The sequence below is a fragment of the Dermochelys coriacea genome, chromosome 1, assembly GCF_009764565.3.
Source record: "Dermochelys coriacea isolate rDerCor1 chromosome 1, rDerCor1.pri.v4, whole genome shotgun sequence".
NCBI classification, from domain to species: Eukaryota; Metazoa; Chordata; order Testudines; family Dermochelyidae; genus Dermochelys; species Dermochelys coriacea.
In genome coordinates, this window is record NC_050068.2 from 325,088,115 (window position 1) to 325,095,938 (window position 7,824).

Here is a 7,824-nt window from a genome sequence, read left to right on the forward strand (position 1 = left end):
AGGCTACTCTAATCTTCACCAGGATTGACATGAGACTAACCCCAAAATCAGGAAGTCACAACCAACTCCTTTGTCCCCACATCCCTTTGCTGCACCCAATGGAAACTTGGTGAAGCAGAGAATCTAGCCCATAGCTTGCAGACCTCAGAGTGTCCAATGCTTCAAACAAAGCTATGTTGTTATTTACCTCAGAGAAGCCTGAGAATCAACATATCTGCATAGTGTGTTACATTTTTAATTTGTAACTAGTGATTTCAAAATGTCTTCTTGCTGGATAGATGGAGAGTGGCTCTGGCGTGGGCAGAGTTAAGTGGTTTTTTTACTATCGTACATAATTTATATGTGTACATTCATTTTAAAGTTTGTATTGTATGAACTGTAAGTATATTTGAATATTTGTCTACCTTTCCTTAATTGTTCATTTCCATACTTTTCAATATTTGGAGATTTTCTTAACTCTAAATTTCCTTAGTGTACATATATAGTAGCAAGCTCAAGTTAAAATTATCAGAGAAGTTTTGCTTATCAATTTACTTGTTTTTTCAGTGTTTCCTTGTTCTTAGGACACCTGTTGCAGAGGAGCTATATGAAGTTACTAGCTCACCCATCCTATCCTTTGCTTAATTAAAACTTTTTTTCTTCAACTACTACCTGTGCATGAGTTTCCAAAAGAGATTTAATTTGGTAAAAAGTTTCCAAGGATGGTAATGAACCTTTTTCAAACTAGAAGGACATGAAGAAGAATTAAGTACAAGACAAATTTCTCCCATCAGGATAATTTGTAATTTTCTGTAATTCCAAAAGACCATGATGTGACAGGGTCAGGCCAGATGGCTAAAGGAGAGTAATAGAAGTATTCAAGCTTTGCAGAAGAGTTCGTCTTAACTTGCAAATTATCACCTTATTGTCAGAATAAACCTGTCAATTTTTCAGGCCACCGTAGTTATGGAAAAGCTATAAATTGGTGGATTACACTTGGAACTTGGTTGCAAATTTAGGATGGATGAAAATATTATCTTTTCATAACAGTTTAATTTGGTATGTAGAACATTAATAAAGTAAGATCGATCTTATGCCTTATTAACAGATACAATTATGTAGAAGACATTCAAGTTAGACACTAACTTGTTTTATTTTTCAGGAACACAAACGTGATATTAAAGACTGCTGCTGTCTCCATACTTGTAAGTGTATTTTGCTCCAAATAGATAGATAGATAGATAGATAGATACTGGAAGCACTAACCTTATTTTAATTGCTCTTTTACTGTGGAGATTCTTTAACTTTCATTACAGTTTGTTGAAATGTGGTTTTGAATTTTTTTTAAATGAAGTATGATTGGCTTTTTAAAAACCGTACTGGTAAATCTAGCCTTGTACTTCAATAATCACTCTTCATGCTGCTATGTGGGATATCAAAACAGCCAACAGGGATATTTCAAAACCTTCTGAGCTTGAAAACCTATTGGGTGTTGTTTTGTGGTCAATTTGTAACTTGAATGGGAATGACCTAATCCGCTGTTTACAGGGCAATATTTGTTTCCCCGGTTTGTTTTCTTGCTGAAACTAATTTAAAACTCTATTTGCAAGTAAAAATGTTGGACAAGATTTTCCAAATTGACTCATGACTGTAGGTGGCTAACATTAGTCACCTTTAAAGGAGCTTGATTTTTAGACAGTGCTGAGCCTCCCACTCTCTGAAAAATCAAGCCCCTTTCCGTTGTCTCAAGAGAACCTAAAATAATGGGACATCCAAACCTTACTAGTCACTTTGGAATACCCTGCCCATCAATCTTATCTGCAGAACATTCTAAATTATTATTTAATACAATCAGTAAAGGCACACTTTTTTCTTAACTAGTGCAGTTCAGTACAAGTCTTTCCTCACGACTGTAATCTCTCTTTTAGGCGAGAAAACGTGTAAGCTGGTGCCTACAGTCATCCAGTTTACATACAAACGTTGTAGCACTTCAGTTAATGCATCCAAATGCAGTGATCATTGCAGAAAAAAAGAAAAGTAAGTTATTAGGCTGTATTTAAAGAAAATCCAACCCAATTTGTTATTGGAAATGTCTTTGTATGAGATTCTCAATTGTATAAGAACAAGTTATTTGATTTTTTTTTTAAATAATACTAGAAGAGGGAGTGCCCTATTTCCCTCCTGTGCTTCCACAAGTGAAGAAGAGACAAACTCGCTGTAAGTCACTATCATGGAAAAGGTAAGGGAAAATTGGTTTCAGTGTGCATCATGATCCCCTCGGTGCCCAGTCCTGGAGAAGTGCCATATGAGTACAGTATGGCTCTGAGTGGAGCCAGGAGTGAAAGAAGTTGGAATCTGCTGCCATTTTTTCTGAAGACTGGTGGTTTCCCACTCGAAATCCAACTGGGAGGTGTTGATGTTTTGTAAACAACACTAGGTAGCAGCAGAGGATGAAAGTGTAGGGCAATGGGCCTTTGCAGGTGTCCCAAAATCTGTGTGGAATCTGAGACATCTGCTGGATTAGAAAGAGGAACATGGCAGTGGGAGAGGCTCCTTACAGTGCAATGAGGAGGAGAAAATGCCAAGAATTGGAACTTTGAGTCTCCTTCCCTTCACAGGCAGGGCCAGATTAACATTTTGTGAGCCTGGCACCAAACATATTTGTGGGTCCCCCGGGGAATGATTGTAAAAGGGGCTGGGGCAAAAGCATAGTGGGGCGGGAGCTAGGGTTGATCCCTGGAGCAAGGGAGGGGCCAGGGGTAAACTGCAAGCACAGCAGGGCTGGGGAGGGGATAAACAGAATCCCCCCCACCCCTGCTCACATAGAGCGGCTCCTACCTGATTCTAGCCCATTCTCTTTGTGTGTCTCTCTCTGCACTGAGCTGCCCCTCTTCCTGCAGGCGCAGGTCTGCTGTACTGCCCTTGTAGGTTGTTCTTGCCCAGGGGAGGGTGCGGCTGTGAGGCAGAAGGTTTGGCCAGATCCTCAAAGGTATTTAGGTGCCTATCTCCCTTTGAAATCTATGGGAGTTAGGCACCCGAATACTTTTGTAGATCTGTACCTTTGTTCCTCACTATTTCCATTATCTCTGTTATTTTTGATTCAGGTGTAAATCTTCACTGGAGGCTGTAAATAAAATCTCTCTGTACCTATCCAAGCAACTTTCAAAACAAAACACAGAGCAGTATCTAAAGGAGTTTGAACACACTAGAGCGAGAGGTCTTATAACCAAGGAGAATTTCTTTTGTTTTTGTTTTTCCTACTGATGCATCAGAGGATGAATTATTACAATAGTTAGATTTCAGCCCTGACAAAATAGAATCCTAGAATCTTAGGACTGGAAGGGAACTTGAGAGGTCGTCTAGTCCCCTGTACTCATGGCAGGACTAAGTATTATCTAGAGTAGACCACCCCTAACAGGTGTCTGTCTAACCTGATCTTAAAGACCTCCATTGATGGAGATTCTACAACCTCCCTGGGCAATTTATTCCAATGCTTAACTACCTTGACACGAAGTTTTTCCTAATGTTTTAGGAAACCTAATGTTAGGTTTTCCAACCTAAACCGTCCTTGTTGTAATTTAAGCCCATTTCTTCTTGTCCTATCACCAGAGGTTAACAAGAAAAATTTTTCTCCCTCCTCCTTGTAACAACTTTGTGGAGAACAAGTACCTTATTGTGTTAATTGTATAATAAAGACAGTATTTAAGAGCATTTTGTTTACAAGTAAATCATTTTCAGAAAAAAAAATGAATACAATTTGTATATGATATCATGCCAAATTGATTTCCAGATGACAGCCTCTCACAGGTTTGAGAGATTTCAGCCAAAATGATCATGGTTATTACAGTTGCACCTCAGAGCAAACTCAGAATTGTGCTAGGTGCTATACCAGCATAAGTAAGAAAGAGCCCCTGGCCTGAAGAGTCTAAAGGGACAAGAGAGACAAAGCATAGGGGAAATGAAAATAGCAAACAAGCAAGTGAACTGTGTCATGGCAGCCAGGCTTATGTTAGCTCTGTGATTATTTTGGTTTGATTTTGTTGTTTAAATCCTTTCAGTGGGGTTATTAGGAAGGGATTAGCTAAAACCAAGGAAGGGAGGCAAGTGAAAGGGTTGCAGCCATTCGGCACAGGGGATGGACTGTTCAGAGTGAAAACTGTAGAAAGCAGGCTGATATCATCAGTGTGTATAAGTCTTTGCTTGAATTGCTTTCTGCAGCTGCCCTGCTGGCTTCAGTCTCCGGCTAGCTCCTCCCTGCAGTTTCTTTCCCACATCACAGGCAGGTGAGGGAATGCTGCATGGCAAATTTAAGATATAGAATAATTTGGGTAAATGTGCACAATGTTAATACTGAATGGAAAACCAAGCTCCTTTCTTCATGTATATTAATCAGCTCTGCTGTTTCTTTTATGGAGAATCATTCTTCCTGATCTATAAGCAAGTAAGCAGTCTATTTAGACAAGAACAATTGAAAATTGTGAAAATGGTTTGATTGATGAAGGTAGAAGAGTCTTACAAATAGAAAAGATAGATTCTATTGTTTCGAGTGAGCAGTTTTGAGCAAACGGGTATCTTATGAATAACACAGAATCTGCCAGACCGGTCAGCTTGCAAAATACTCTTCATCTGCTTAGAAATGTCAGGCTCTCAGGGGATGTTATGAAAAACAATTTTACATTAAAGCCTGGCACTCTGAAGTTGTATTTAACATTTCAAAATAGTACAATTTACCATCAACTTATTTCTTCCCTTTAGCTTTGATTACAAAGAACGCCAGTGTTGCTGCTGCCAGGAAGATAAAACTGAGGCTCAAGTTGGTACTCTTATTTGCAACAAGGAAACTATTGACTTCAAGTACAAAAATGTTCTCTCTTGTGCATGCAAAGATTGTGCAAAACCATAAGATACTATTATTAGCAGAAAAGCAATAGTCTTTTATTAAAATTATGATGTGATTTTGATCCTTTCTAACTATATGAAGCTGATTTCAATAATGATCAAACAAACAAAAATAAACATAGGGCCCAGTTTGTTCCAGTATATGCAGGATGCACAGCACATATGGACAGCTCTCAAGCGAGTTATTCTGTGGAGCATATCCACTCCCATTCTATACTAGCCTATATAGATACACATACGCAGCATAACCTCAGCTTGTACCAGGATGCCTGGATCCAGGGGTGCTGGAACAATTTGTATAGTGGGGGTGCTGAGAGACATTTAACCAAACTGTAAACCCTTTATATAATGGAAACCACTTCAAGCCAGGGGGTGCAGCTGCACCCCCAGTACTCCTAGTTCCAGCACCTATTCCTAGATCAGCATGGGGTATATCAGGGCTGAGAGCTGGAGTAACAGCTATTGTGTATTGTTTGCAAAGAACCGTTAGTTCTCGGGGCCAGCTAGTGAGTGACCACATGCCAGTCATTCTGTTTTTTGCTGAGCTGCATGTTTGTGTATAGGAGTGTTCCTTCAGCTTGCACCCTGTGTTTGGCAGGGTCCTTTATGGTATAAAGACCACCAGCTGCACCTGTGCCCATGCTGAACTGCCAGCACTGACGGCTGGCACAGAGGATGCAAGCAGGCATTATTCAGCACTCACGTCCATGCTAATGACTGATTGGGGGAGGCAAAATTTACATGGAGAAATGGGAATTTCCAAAAGTTACATGGGAAATTAACCTCTCCTACCATCACACAAGCATCCCAGGCCCCTCCCAGCGCTACTCTATACAGGGAACTTCTGTGCAGTGACTGAGGTCTTGATCCTACGGCCTTACTCAGGTGGTTAAGGGCTGCAAGATTGGGCCATGAACGTGGACTATTGTGTTTTTTCCCAGCATAGACAACTGAAACGCACACATTCCTGTTTTTCACCCTGGTACTGCACTGGGCCCTTAGCATACGTCTCCTCTGCAAGTGGGCTTGTGACTGGAGCACACGTCCACATACCCGAGCTAGCTGTGTTTTAGCTCGTGCTCTAGTACCAATAGCAGCGAAGCCTCACCAGCACAGGCCTCGGTGCAGACTAACTGCCTGAGTAAGTACCCAGCATCCCAGGTGGGCTTCTACAGCTCATGCTGAAGTCTCTGCTGTGGCGGCTTCGCTGCTATTGGTACTCGCGTTAACTAGCGCCAAGCCAGCTTGGGTATATCTACATGTGCTGCACTCATACCTCTGACTGCAATGTAGGCTTACTCCAAGTTATGATTTCATTTCAAAATAGATGAAAATCAAACATTTCTCTCTCATCGTTAGCTCTTTACTAATCACAGCTGTCAAATAAACATTTCTTTGCATTTAAAATATGTGATGCTTAGTTCATTGTGAGCTGGTGTTTGATTTTATTGTTAATTATCTCATAGCAGCTAAGTGTGGGCTAAATGCTTCCCTGAAGCCAAAGAAATACACAGTCCCTACCTCAAAGAGTGACAGACTAAACAGTAGATGTGATAGAATGGCTGAGGATTATGAACAGACGGGAGGGGACAGCACTGTGATTGCATGTTGCTCGGCATAGGAACATGCACATCATGGTGCTCAAGTTAAACCTTTTGTTAATACTTTACATGTAGGTAACTCTTCTACCCGGTGTTCTCGGCAGCAAAAAGGGACAGGATCAAATATCCAGAGGGTTCTTCTTAAAATTAACAAACACCACTGGCTTGAGATGCCACCCAGAAACCTGAGGAAAACTACATACCTTCCCTGGGCACACTTAGCAGGCAATGCTTCCCCTCTTGCAAGGACTCAGTCTGTGTATAAAACAAAAACAATTTCATTAAGGGGGGAAAGGAACACAGCATTAATCTGGGAAAACACAACAATGCTAAATAAACTATGTGTTTAGACAAGTAGTAAGTAAAACATCCACTTCTACAGTATATTGGTCCTTAGTCTCTGTTTTCCACCTTGCTAGTGTGAACATCTGATGTACAAATGTCCCTTTGACACCTCATATCCTGCCCCTTTCCCCTCTGGGGCACTCCACTTAAGGTTTGGTGTTAGTGAAATCCCAGAGCCTGAGAGTGCACTCAAACAAGTCCAGCTCCAGGCCGAGGGGGAAGTGCTGTCTGGCTTCCTGAACAGATGCCTTGCTGCCACCTCTGCATCATCTCTCATTGTACCACCTCTAGCCATGATGCTGTCTCTCTTATCTTGCCACCACCTCTGCCTGCAATGCCATCTCTGTGCCATCTCCTCTATCTGCCTCTGTGTCATTTCTCACCATGGTCACCTCTCATTGCAATGGCAGATGTGTGTCTTCAGGCTCCTAGGCCAGTGATAGTGATAACAGCTCTTGTGTTGCTAGATCTAGGTCCCTCCCAGAGTTCACTCCGCCCTGCCATTATACTGTGTGAAGAGTCTTGAGCTGAGTCTTGCCACCAGGGATTTACTCTTCCATACCAGGTAAAAGCCCCCTTCCCCTCCCAGTCTGCCCAATGGTCCCAGTTCTATTACCCAGAGGTGTGTGGCTCTTTGCTCAAGGCATATTATATACAGTTCTGTTGTGCTTTTGTCACACAATAAGAATGACAACATTTAATTACTCAAACATCCCATACTTCATTGTATTTTAATCAGAATAGTCACACTGGGAGAGCCGGTAATGAACATGCAAATGAGATCTGCTCACCAAGAGATGGGAGCTGAGAGGTCCTTCCCTAGAGCTACCAAGCTGCCACAGGCTTACACGTATAAAAACTAGAGCTGGTCAGGATGCGTGTTGCATTAGGAAAACAGATATTTTTGTTTTGTTTTGTTTTCATTGAAATTTTTTGTTCATTTTTTTCAGGTTTTCATTAAAAACTCAAACCTCAAAAATTTTCCAGTTTTTGACAACCA

At 41.2% G+C, this 7,824-nt stretch overlaps 1 long non-coding RNA gene across 1 annotated transcript; it reads left to right on the forward strand.

The window, feature by feature from the left end:
- Window positions 1–1,137: 1,137 nt before the first annotated feature.
- On the forward strand, window positions 1,138–5,141 carry LOC122457834. The gene is made up of 3 exons (XR_006277509.1): window positions 1,138–1,184; window positions 1,908–2,016; window positions 4,735–5,141. It is a non-coding gene; the product is annotated as an uncharacterized LOC122457834 (long non-coding RNA).
- Window positions 5,142–7,824: the final 2,683 nt, after the last annotated feature.